We start from the raw sequence: 12,905 nt of genomic DNA, 5'->3' as shown, positions 1-12,905 counted from the left end.
TCTTTTCTTGTTGGTTTGAACCAACAAGAAAAGAAGTTCAGTTGCCATCACTCAGCTTCCAGACAAGGGGAATAGTGCTACAATAAAAAGAATATAGTGCACTGAGAAGCTTCATTCTTTGCACTAGTTATTTTCTGGCGCATGATTTTTTTTAATATTTTCCAATAATTTTGTTCCCCAGAGCTGTTCTTGCCTGGTTTTCCTTTTGTAATTTAATTAACATTTCATATGTGGTTTACTCAATAGTATTCCAAGTTCTTTAACTATATAAGTGCACCAAATTCTATTGTATTGCAAATGTCCAAACTTTAGTTTATTCTTCCATTAGTTATGACTCAAGAAGATTGGTATTTAAATATTGATGTTGACTGGATTCACACATAGGAAGCAATAACATGTATGACTATGGATTGTGTGAAATAATCCACCTTGACAATGAATTCAGCCAGTTTTGTTTATTCAAACAAATCTAACTAGTGATACATGATCCTAGCCATAGTACAGTAGATGTCAGAATCCAATTATATTTCATCTTTAATCATCAAATATAGAAAACCCCAATTCTGCCTTCTCTGGATTCTGCCATAAGAGGGAGAGAAGGGGGAGAACAAAGGGGCTTTATGGCCCTCACTTCCTTCAGTATGAAGGAATGTGTTTATTGCAACCTCAAAGAGTTTGAATGTAAATAGCACCAAAGAACCTTACCATGACAAAGGGGCTATTTACCTTTCATGTAGTTTATTTGAAGTCTCCATCCAGAAGGACGGAAGAAAGCATCAAAGGGGTGGAATTGTGATGCCTGAAACTATCACTGGAAGGGGGGGTGATTGGGTGGGACTGCTGGGGAACCCCTTAAAACCTTGAATGGGAGAGCTTGGACCCCAAGTCCTGTCTAGCCCGCCTGCAACCACTTCTTCTTAATAAAGGATTCCTGTTGGAAGAATTATTCCAAGAGTTCTGTCTTCTTAAGATGCAAAGTGGGGTGGGTCCTTACATTAGACAGGACTTGCAAAATTAATCCACCTGGAAGGGAGACCCTTGCCGGGGGATTTTGCAAAAATTTACCATGTCAGACAATGGAGCAAGAGAGGGGGAAAACTCCCTGGAAAGAGAGCCGCTGACCCAGTTGGAACCTTGCCAGATGTTGGGATCCGAGAGGTCAGATTCCTCAGGAGAAGAAGTGGTGGAGACACGGGACCACAAGCCTCGCTGGTCAATGGGCGTTGGAAAGAAAAGTGAGTGGGGAAAGGAATCAAGAAAGGTGACCCTGAGACGGGGGACCAAGCAACCAGAATGGAAGCAGGAGATGGAGAAATCCCTGCACGCAAGTGAAGAGGGAAGAAGCTGGGCACCGTACTCAGACTGGATCCTAGAGAAAGCTATTGACCTGATGAAGAGAACTCTCAGCTTCCTAGGAGAGGAGAATACTGAGCCCTACGGCCGCCCCAGCCCCTGGAGCCGCAAAGGGAGAGACACCGAGGGGGACGTGGAACCTGCAACCCCAGAGACATCTACTGATCCAGGAGCCCCCACCCCCTACCGGACCACAGATGGCAATCTGGACGGAAGACACTACCACCCACAACGGAGGCACCGATCCATTCCAAGACGTCCACCGTTGGAGGTGAAATTCAAAGGGGAGCCAACACGCTTGGGGTTTTTCCTAACCCAAGTCCTCAGCTACATGGAGGAATATGGGCAGGACATTCCCAGCGACAAAGCCCGCATCCGGATCGTGCAATCTGCCCTGGATGGACCAGCTGCAGATTGGGTGGTGAACTTGCATGACTCCAACGCCCCAGAACTCAGTAACTTCAACCGTTTCATGTCCTCTTTGAGAAGACGATTTGAAGACCCCCTGGCTGATCGCAAAGCCCGTGAAAGGATAAAACGATGAGGCAAGGCAAACGCCCAGTGGCTGAGTATACACAAGAATTCCGGGCCATTGCCAGCAAACTGAATTGGCCAGAAGACATCCTCCTTGGCCATTTCAAAGACGGACTAAACTATGATCTATATGATGCTTGCCTGCCCCGAGGGGACCCACATCGACTTGAGGAATGGTACGTCTTGGCAGAGGAAGCAGAGATCGACATATTGAAGAGGCACCGCCGAGGAAAACAATGGAGCCGCCCCCCGCCTGAGCTGACACACCAACCGGTGAAATCATCAGATACAGCCAAGAAGCAAATGGGGTGTTTCAAGTGCGGAAGAGAAGGGCATCGAGCTATAGAATGCCGCTCAAAGGCCCCCCAGCACAACCCAGACAGATCCCCAATCAACAAACCCGGAAAGTCTTCAGCTAAGCCAAAAGAAACGGCCATGAGAATGATGGAAATTGCAGAACCCCCCACTTCTGCTCACCAAGGGGAAAGAACTCCAGCCTACACCACAGGGCCGGTGGATGCCTCAGATGACAGCTCGGAGGGCGAACCCCTGGTAAGTGGATGCATCACACCCATCTTCAAAACAGTGACTATATTAATCCCCCCCATGCCCGAAGCTGTGAAGGTGAAAGCCTTAATAGACTCTGGCTGCACCCGCTGCCTCATTAGCCCAACACTAGTGGGGAATCTGGGCATCCCATCCAGGAGACTGGAACAACCAATCTCATTTGGCCAGTTAGATGGATCCATAGCAGGGGGGGTGCCAGCTACCCTAGCCACTCTACCAATACACCTCTCCCTGGGCAACCATGAAGAGGACATAACGTTTGTGGTGACCCCAGGTATGGAATGCCCAATGATTCTAGGGATGGAATGGTTGAAAAAATGGAACCCCTGGGTAAATTGGAGGACGACAGAAATCAAATTCCCGAAGGGGGACCCTATGGACTTAAAACCCCAAGGGAGGCTACCAGAATCAAGAATAGAAAAAGCATCCATAGGAGAGGAAAAAAGATTAACAGAAATACCAGAGGAATATAGGGACCTTGCTGAAGTCTTCAGTGAGGAGAGGGCGAATGAGCTTCCCCCCCACCGACCCACAGACTGTACCATTGAATTCAAGCCTGGGGCAAAACTCCCGAAGCCCAGATTATACTCCATGAGCCCAAAGGAGAAGGAGGAAATGGAAAGATTTATAAAAAAAAACCTGGAGAGAGGTTTCATTGAGCCAGCCAAGCCTAAAGTGGCTGCCCCGGTCCTTTTTAGAGAGAAGAAGGATGGCTCTTTACGTTTATGCGTGGATTATAGGGCCCTGAATACAATCAGTGAAAGCAACCTATACCCGCTGCCCCTCATGAAAGACATGCTGTCACACCTATCGAAAGGGAAATTTTTTTCTAAACTAGACCTAAGGGAAGCTTACTATCGCATAAGAATTAAGGAAGGGGACGAATGGAAGACTGCATTTAACTGCCCCATGGGGTGCTATCAATTCAAAGTCTTGCCATTTGGATTACAAGGGGGCCCTGCAGTCTTTATGCAATTAATCAATGACGTTCTAAGGGAGCACCTGTTTAAGGGGGTCCTTGTTTACTTGGACGACATTCTTATCTTTACCGAAACAAAAGAAGAACACGTCAAACTTGTCAGAGCGGTTTTAAAGAAGCTGCGAGCCGCTCACCTATATGCCAAACTCTCAAAATGCGAATTCCACCAGGAAAGGATAGACTACCTAGGCTATCGCATATCCCCACAGGGCATTGAAATGGACCCAGAGAAGGTCAAAGCAGTATTAGATTGGGCGCCACCCCGCACAAGAAAGCAACTACAAAGTTTCCTGGGCTTTGCAAACTTTTACCGCCAATTCATCCCCTCATTTGCCCAGATAGCCTTGCCCCTCACTAACTTACTAAAAACGAAGGGAGCATCCTCAGTAAAACCTAGCCAGCCACTAACATGGACAATGGAGTGCCAAGCAGCGTTTGAGAGACTAAAGAGACTTTTTTCTGCCGAACCAATACTAAGGCACCCAGACATGGACAAGCCCTTCGTAATACAGGCAGATGCAAGTGATGTGGCAGTGGGGGCTGTGCTATTACAAGAAAATAATGATGCAGTATTGCAACCCTGTGCATATACATCCAAGAAACTCACAGAAACAGAACAGCGCTGGCCCGTATGGGAGAAGGAGGCTTATGGGATACGTTGGGCATTACTCACGTGGCGACAGTTCCTGGAAGGCAACAAAATCCCCTTCCAGGTGTGGACTGATCACAAAAATTTAGAAGCCCTGAAAACGTCCAGGAAACTCAATCCCAAACAAGCCCGCTGGTCTCAGCATTTTCACCAGTTCCAGTTTAAGCTCAAACATTTACCAGGGAGAAAGAACTTCCTGGCAGATGCTCTATCTCGCATGCCTCAATATAACAGCGCACGAACCACAGACTCTAGACCAATAATGGCAGAGTCACAACTGGCAGCACCAGTAACCACAAGAACCCAAGCCAAATTAAAACCACAACTGGACAGCCAAACTGGAATTGAATTCAGAAAAAGTTTGGAAACAGATGAATGGTTCCAGAAAAACAAAAATGTGTGCACAATGAGAGACGGGTTGCCTTGGGTAGGGGAAAAGTTATATATACCAACAACTCAAAGAGTAACTTTCATGCACCTTTGCCATGACACAAAATCAGCAGGGCATTTTGGATTTGTAAAAACTTTACATTTAATTAAACGGCAATTTTGGTGGCCATCCATGAAAAAGGACATTGAAAGTTATATAGCCAGTTGTCCAAAATGTGCCACGGCAAAGAGGTTGCAAGGGAAAGTGCCAGGACTATTGCAAACAGTGGCAAGTCCCTCAGCCCCCTGGAGAGAAATAGCCATGGATTTTATAGTGGAATTGCCAGAAAGCAATGGGAATACTGTGGTCTGGACGGTCACGGACTTGTTTTCCAAACAGGTGCACTTTATCCCTTGCCAAAAGATTCCCACTGCAAAAGCCTTAGCAAAACTTTTCATCCAACACATTTACAGATTGCATGGGGCACCCCAATGCATCATCTCTGACAGGGGGGTGCAATTTACATCTGCATTTTGGAAGGAATTTTTATCCCTCTTAGGAACCATTCAGGGACTGACATGTAGCGACCACCCTCAAGGAAATGGATCGGCTGAAAAAATGAACTCTGTACTTAAGCAATATTTAAGATGTTTTCTTAGTTTCCAGCAGACCGAGTGGGCGGACTTACTCCCTTTTGCAGAAGTTGCCTACAATAATGCAGTCCACTCCAGCACAGGTTACACTCCTTTTCAAATAGCCACCGGTCAAAGTTTCAACCCCATGCCAGAATTAACCCCAAACGAACCAACGATCCCTTCGCTGAAAGAATGGATGGAAAAACTACAAAACACCTGGCCAATAGTTAGAAAAGCACTAGATGAAGCTAGGCAGGCATACAAAGCACAAGCCGATAAAAAAAGGGTTGAGCCTACACCATTCATTATAGGAGAAATGGTGTACTTATCTACAAAATACCTAAAGTCCCTACAGCCCTGTAAAAAACTTGGACCAAAATATATAGGACCTTTTCCAATTAAAAGAATCATAAATCCAGTAACAGTAGAATTAGAATTACCCAAAAATCTCAGGCAAATACACCCAATTTTTCATTGCAGCTTGCTGAAAAGAGAGCATCAGTCACCTCTACGGCCAAAAATCCCCCCCCACCACCTCCAGTCATGGTGGAGGGTGAACAACACTTCGAAATAAAAGAAATCCTTGATTCTAGGAGATATCATGGAGCAACTCAGTACCTAGTTGCCTGGAAACACCTCCCTCCCTCACAAAACGAGTGGGTCCATAAACGTCATGTCAGAGCCCTGAAGCTATTGAAGAAGTTTCACACAGAGTACCCTAACAAGCCTGACTAAGTTTTATACCTGTTTTGTTTTCTTTCAGGTGGATCTCTCTTATTTTTAAGAGGGGCCGGATGTCAGAATCCAATTATATTTCATCTTTAATCATCAAATATAGAAAACCCCAATTCTGCCTTCTCTGGATTCTGCCATAAGAGGGAGAGAAGGGGGAGAACAAAGGGGCTTTATGGCCCTCACTTCCTTCAGTATGAAGGAATGTGTTTATTGCAACCTCAAAGAGTTTGAATGTAAATAGCACCAAAGAACCTTACCATGACAAAGGGGCTATTTACCTTTCATGTAGTTTATTTGAAGTCTCCATCCAGAAGGACGGAAGAAAGCATCAAAGGGGTGGAATTGTGATGCCTGAAACTATCACTGGAAGGGGGGGTGATTGGGTGGGACTGCTGGGGAACCCCTTAAAACCTTGAATGGGAGAGCTTGGACCCCAAGTCCTGTCTAGCCCGCCTGCAACCACTTCTTCTTAATAAAGGATTCCTGTTGGAAGAATTATTCCAAGAGTTCTGTCTTCTTAAGATGCAAAGTGGGGTGGGTCCTTCTTAATCAGTGGGCTCCAGATATTGCAGCCAAATCACCATCACATCCACTCTTAATCACGTTTATCTTAGAAGACATTTTAAATTGAGGCAAGGCCAGCTGGCATCATAAAATAGCATAAATAATGGTTCTATAGCTTTTTTCTAGTATCACTTTGGTTCTGTAAAGCTTTCCCCCCCTCTTCAATTACTTTCTTGTTTATACATTGTACACATACTTGGATTTGCATCCAATGGTGTTTTCTAGTGAATAAAAGAACATGATTTAGGGATGTTTTTCCATAAAAATACCCTTCAAAACAGCACGAATCAATAATATTTATTTGGTCAATAACCAGCAAAATGTAAAAACAGACTGAAGCAAATAAATACAATAACATACTTAGCAGAATAAATCACAGGACATAACAATCTTTATTACAATGATAATACAATATAGCATTAATAGGTATAAAATAAAAATAAACCGATTTGATCATTTGTTGAAAACCAGTTTAAGGTTAACAATTAATATGACATACAATGCTAAATGTGATTTTAGGGATTTATTTTCTAACAGGTGTGCACAAATTTCTATAGTTTCTGTGGCTTCCATCCAGTTAGTAAGTGCTATTACATTAATTTTCCATTTAATCACACCTTGGAATAGTCATTTTCAAGAATTCAAGGGTAAGTTGTTTCAGCTCTTCCGTATTTCCAAGCAGATGTTCATAATTAATTTTAGGAGATGCTGGTCACTTTCTAATCATGAGTCTATCTCTAGCCTTTCAGAACAACAAAGAGGCTGTGGTGTATAGTTATGTCTAGGAACTAGATTTACTAAAATGGATTTCTGCTTCCCTTAAGAAAAGTCAATGGCAAACCCAGCAGGAAGTCAGAAGCTGCTCCTGCTCCCACTGCTTTGTCTGCCTGTGATTATTCTATTTCTCTGTTTAGATAAGGAAATAGCTCTGAAACAATGAGCGAAAAAATTGTGGGTTGTCTAGTCATCATTTTATGTACTGTAGTGTCTTCTCCACCACAGTTGATGAACCTCACTACATTTGAACTACAATAGTAATATTTTAGTTATGCCTTGTCTGAAAAAAATTACCCGTATATGCTGGTGTATAAGGCGACTTCCGCAAGCGTTAAAATCGGCACCAAAGATGGGGGTCGTCTTATATGCCGAGTCGTCTTATACACCGGAAATATAGGTAGTTTCCGGCGTATAAGACGACATTCTAGGAATGCGACTCGGCGACAAAGATGGGGGTCGTCTTATACGCTGGGTCGCCTTGTACACCGCCATATACGGTAAGCAGCTACATCATTTCCTAAGTTTTCATAGGTGAATTGTGATCCTGTGTGGAAAAAAACATTGAGTTTAAGGAGCTGAAGACAGGTGCCACAGTTGTCTGTCTTCACCCTTTTGCTTTTGTTGCAGAGTACTACAATAAAGTTGCCTTCAAATTGAAATTGACCATGGACATGTATTTTTCTTGTTAAAAATTCATTACAGAATTAGTTTTTATTTTTCCTGTGGAATTTTTTTCAACTCCCAGTCACTATCTTTTATTGATTATGCATTCAGTTTTATTAAAGAATTAATTTCCAATGTATGTAATCTTTCATTTATATAGAATTTTATAAATTTTATCATGCAATTTTTTTTTGACTATGAAAATTTCCAGTTGAACCATTTTTAATGGAATTTCATCAGCTCCTATCACCTGTGCTGCTCCTTTCAGGATCTTTTTCAACTTCAATATTTTTTTCGTATACCAGCCATAATTGTACAAGATGCTAAAAATGCAATAGCAGCAAACATTATCGAAATAATGGTGTTACTACAGATTATTAATTTAATCTTGAATACTTTCTTAATTACCATTTGACCTGAAACCAATACCAGATGGTCCCTGTTGCTGAGTTATTTATCATCATCCCAATAATAAAAGGAAAAAAGAATGACATTGCTATAGGCATATACTACAGGACACCCAACCAAGCAGAAGAAGTAGATGAACTTTTTACTAAACAATTAACAAATGTATGTAGGAAACATACCACAATAATAATGGAAAACTTTACCTAGATATCAACTGGCAGACAAACTCTGTAGCATGGGAGATCAAACAGATTCCTAAATAAACTAGCTGACAACTTTGTCTTCCGAAAGGTGGAAGAGGGAACTAGAGGAAAAGATATATTGGATCTAATTCTTATTAATAGAGAAGAAGTGACAGAGGGAGTTGAAGCTGCCGGAATTTGGGCAAGAGTTACATGTCATATTGGAATTCAATATAATGCAGACACATGCAATAGAACATAATCCAACCAACGTCTTAAATTTAAAAAATGCTGATTTTAACTAGCTCATAGAGAGCCTAAGAAAGATTTCATGGATGAAAATCCTAAAATGGAAAACAACTCAAGCATGTGAAACTGAAAAATATGATCATAAGAGCCCAGTCCAGTACAATACCACTGAAAAAGAAAAATAAGAAATCCAAGAAGAAACTAGCATGGCTGCACAAAGATCTCCCTGATAAACTGAAAGACAGAAAAGACAAGTACGAAAAAAGGGAAAGAGGAACATATAACTAAGGCAGAATATCAGCAGATAGCCCGAATCTGAAAAAGATGAAAACAAAGGCCCAGAATGAGTAAAGACTTGCAACAAAAGTTAAATATAATAAAAACATAAATAACAAGAAAAAAGGCAAGGTAACAGTTGGTCCACTAAAGAAAGATAATGACCAGGAAGCAACTGGCAGCAGAGAGAGAAAGCAGAGCTGCTTAACTCATTCTTTGTATCAGTCTTCACACAAAAAGAAACTATAGCCCAACCTACCCAAAATTTAACCCATAAAAGAAATAAAAATTAAAATAAGCAAGAAAATGGTTAGATAACATCTATCTGATCTTGATGAATATAAATCACCGGGACCTGAAGGAGCTGGCAGATGTTATCTCAGAACCATTGTATCATATATTTCAAAAATCTTGGAGCACAGGGGAACTACCTAAGGATTGGAAAAGAGATGATGTGCTTTCCATTTTCAAAGGGGGGGGGAACAGACCCAGGAAACTACAAACCAATCAGCCTAACATCAATACCTGGGAAGATGTTGGAAAAGATAATCAAAAAACAGATTTGCGAACATCTAGAAACAAATAACTAAAAGCAGCAGGGGTTTGTTAAAAACAGATCATGCCAAGCCAATCTTATTTCATTCTTTGACAAAGTGACTAAATTAGTAGACCGTGAAATGCTGTGGAAATAGTATACTTAGACTTCGACAAGGCATTTGACAAAGTAAACCACAACCTACTTCTTGGTAAGCTAGAAAAATGTGGGATCGACAGCATCACCAGAAGGATTTGTAACTGGCTGACAAACCGTACTCAACTAGTCGACCTTAATGGTACTACATCTACATGGAGAGAAGTAAGCAGTGGGGTACCACATGGCTCCATCTTATATCCAAGTCTTTTTAATATCTTCATAAATGACGTATATGAGGGAATAGAAGGAAAACTCGTCAAATTTGCAGATGACACTAAGCTGGCAGGAATAGCCAATACCCCAGAAAACAAGCTCAGGATCCAAAAAGATCTTGACTTGAACAATGGGCCCTATCCAACAACATGAAATTTGATGTGTAGAAAAGTAAAGTTTTACAGCTAGGCAGAAAAAACCAAAGCTACAAGTACAGATTAGACAAAACCTGGCTCAAAAAGAGTAAGTGTGAGAGGGACCTAGTGGATATTTACTTAAACATGAGGCAGCAGTGTGTGGCAGCAGCCAAAAAAACTTGGCTGCTGATAAAAACAGGATCGACAACATGATCGACAACATCCGATAACAGATATGGCACAAGAAGAAGAAGATAAACAGGCATAGAATTAAAATCACGTGATTTATAGAACCTTAGTAAGACCACACCTGGAATACTATATCCACCTTTGGTTACCACATTACAAAAAACATGTTGAGACTTGGGAAAAAGTGCAAAGAAGAGCAAGTAAGATGATTAAAGACCTGGAGTCTAAAACATATGAAGAAAGGTTGCAGGATTTGGGTTTGGCTAGTCTACAGAAAAGAAGGACTAGGAGGGACATGATAGCAATATTCCAGTATTTGAGCAGCTGCCACAAAGAGGAGGGGTTCAAATTATTTTCGAAAGCACTAGAGGGCAGGACTGGAAACTAATCAAGGAGAAGCAATTGGGAATTAAGGAGAAACTTCCTGAGTGAGGTCATTTAACCAGTGGAACAGCTTGCTATCAGAAGTTGTGGGTGCTTCATCACTGGAGGTTTTTAAAATGTGACTGGACAGTCATTTGTCTGAAATGGTAGGGTCTCCTGCTTGAGCATGGGGTTGGACTAGAAGACCTCTAATGTCCCTTCCAGCTCTTATTCTGATTGATTGAACTTTTTGGTGACCACTAGCCTAGATGCCATTCTATATATGAAGTGGTAGTACTTGTTCCCATTTGTATATTAATTATAGCTGAAATGGCAACCTCCATAAAGTATCCAGCCTTTTAAATTCATTATCAGATGGCAAACAAACCAAAACACTACTTTTTTACAAAGCAAAGAAACAGAATTTTTCTTCTTCAGCTACATCATAATAGTACTACTCGTCATTATAAATGAAAAATATTTTAAAATATGCAAAGCCGCTGGCTAACATTTTACTGCCTGGTGAATTTGGGCAGAATATTTTAGTTTTTCTTTCCCTACTCCTCTTAAATCATCATAGTTAATCACCCTTTTCCTTTATGATGAAAATAAAATGCCCTGGATCCAGCGCAGCACAGATCTTAGGAATTTTTTTTCTTCCAATAAGAAATAATCCTCTTGAAATGCATAAAGATTTGCTTTTCCTGGACGATTTGTATCCCACCGCTATGAAGCATGATCATTAGCTTTTGTACACATTGTATACAGATCATCTTTATGGACCATTCAATCAGCGACTATTTAAACTTATAACAATGCTGAAAAAAATTTTCCCTTCTCCCAATGAAGAAACTGGAGAGGGGTTTTCAAAGGAATACAGTATTGCAAGCTGTTTCTATAGTTTGCCTACGACTCCCACTCTTGGGCCACCAGTATGACTACATAGCTTTCCATCTGCAGAAGACAGTAAGCCCTTGAAAGCACGTAAAAGCCAAAAGGTATGAAACTGACTATAAGATAGTCTTAGAGTTATGATGGCAATTGAATTCCATTACTAAGTTCATTTGTAAAGCATGCCATGTGATTGTATTGCCTAGTGATGGCAATCCCTGCAGCCCCTATTGTTGTTAAATGAAGAATGATTAAGCAAGCACCTCCTTGTAGCTTCCTGCCAGCTTTCAACATACAAAGTCAGCAGGGAAGCCAGCAGGAAGTTCCAAGTCCCAGGCACTCTGCAATCCCGTTGCCAGGAAGATAAGTGGCTCCTGCTGGGTAACAGAGGGAATAAGGGTGTGTGGTTGGCTGGGGAGAGGCGGCATGAGTGCATTGAGGGTTGGGAAGGGTATATAGGTGGCAGAGCTGAATGCAGAGGGGCTGGGGGAGAATCCCAAGTGAATAGACATAACTGAGCAACTTGCGAGCTGGAAGGAATGTTGGAGGTCTTCTAATTCAGCCACCTCAAGCAGGAGACCTTGTATCATTTCAGACAAGTGACTGTCCAGTCTCTTCTTAAAAACTTTTGAGTGATGAAGCACCCACGTCTGAAAGCAAGCTGTTCCGCTGGTGGATTGTCCTGATAGGAAGTTTCTCCTTAATTCCAGGTTGCTTCTCTCCTTGATTAGTTTCCATCCATTGTTTCTTGTCTTGCCTTCTGGTGCTTTGGAAAATAAATTGACCCCCTCTTCTTTGTGGCAGCCTCTCAAATACTGGAACACTGCTATCATGTCCCCCCTAGTCCTTTTCTCTAGACTGGCCATCCCCAAATCCTGCAAACATTCTTCATATGTTTTAGTCTCCAGGACTTTAATAATCTTATTTGCTCTTTTTTCCCCCCAAAGTCTCAACATCTTTCCCTGCTGGCTTCTCCATTGTGGGAAGTTTGGAGGTTAGGTTGCAAAATGAAAACATGTCACCATGAGATGCTGCAACTATTGGCTTAGCTACTTGCAAGTATCCAGATTGTGATCACATGATTATGAAGATTTTGGGACAGACAAAACTTTGAGGACCAGCCATAATCATTACTTAATGAGTGGACTACCTGTAGTCTTGTCTCTTTCCAGCTGGAAAGCACAGTTGTAGACATGTGATTTCCCTCTTAATGACCACTTCACTTAGTGGCAGAGTTGCTGGTCCTGATTAAAGTTGTATACAAAGACCTGCATTGTTGCCATAGTGTGTGGAATTATCTTGGGAGACTGGGCAAAGTAATGCCACCTAGCAAATGTCCAGTAAGAGGGAGCACAGTCCACAGGGACATAGTAAGCAGAACAAGGGGCTCAGGAAGGACACCTTCCCAAAATATAAGGCTGTAAAAGTGATGGTGAGAGGACTGTACTTTTAGACTTGCAAGACTCTCATAATGTAG

Source organism: Crotalus tigris, unplaced genomic scaffold (genome assembly GCF_016545835.1).
Source record: "Crotalus tigris isolate CLP2741 ecotype Arizona unplaced genomic scaffold, ASM1654583v1 scf7180000024340.7048381, whole genome shotgun sequence".
In the NCBI taxonomy this organism is placed as follows: Eukaryota; Metazoa; Chordata; class Lepidosauria; order Squamata; family Viperidae; genus Crotalus; species Crotalus tigris.
The sequence above is the reverse complement of the archived record's forward strand: the minus strand, read 5'-3'. Positions refer to the sequence as shown.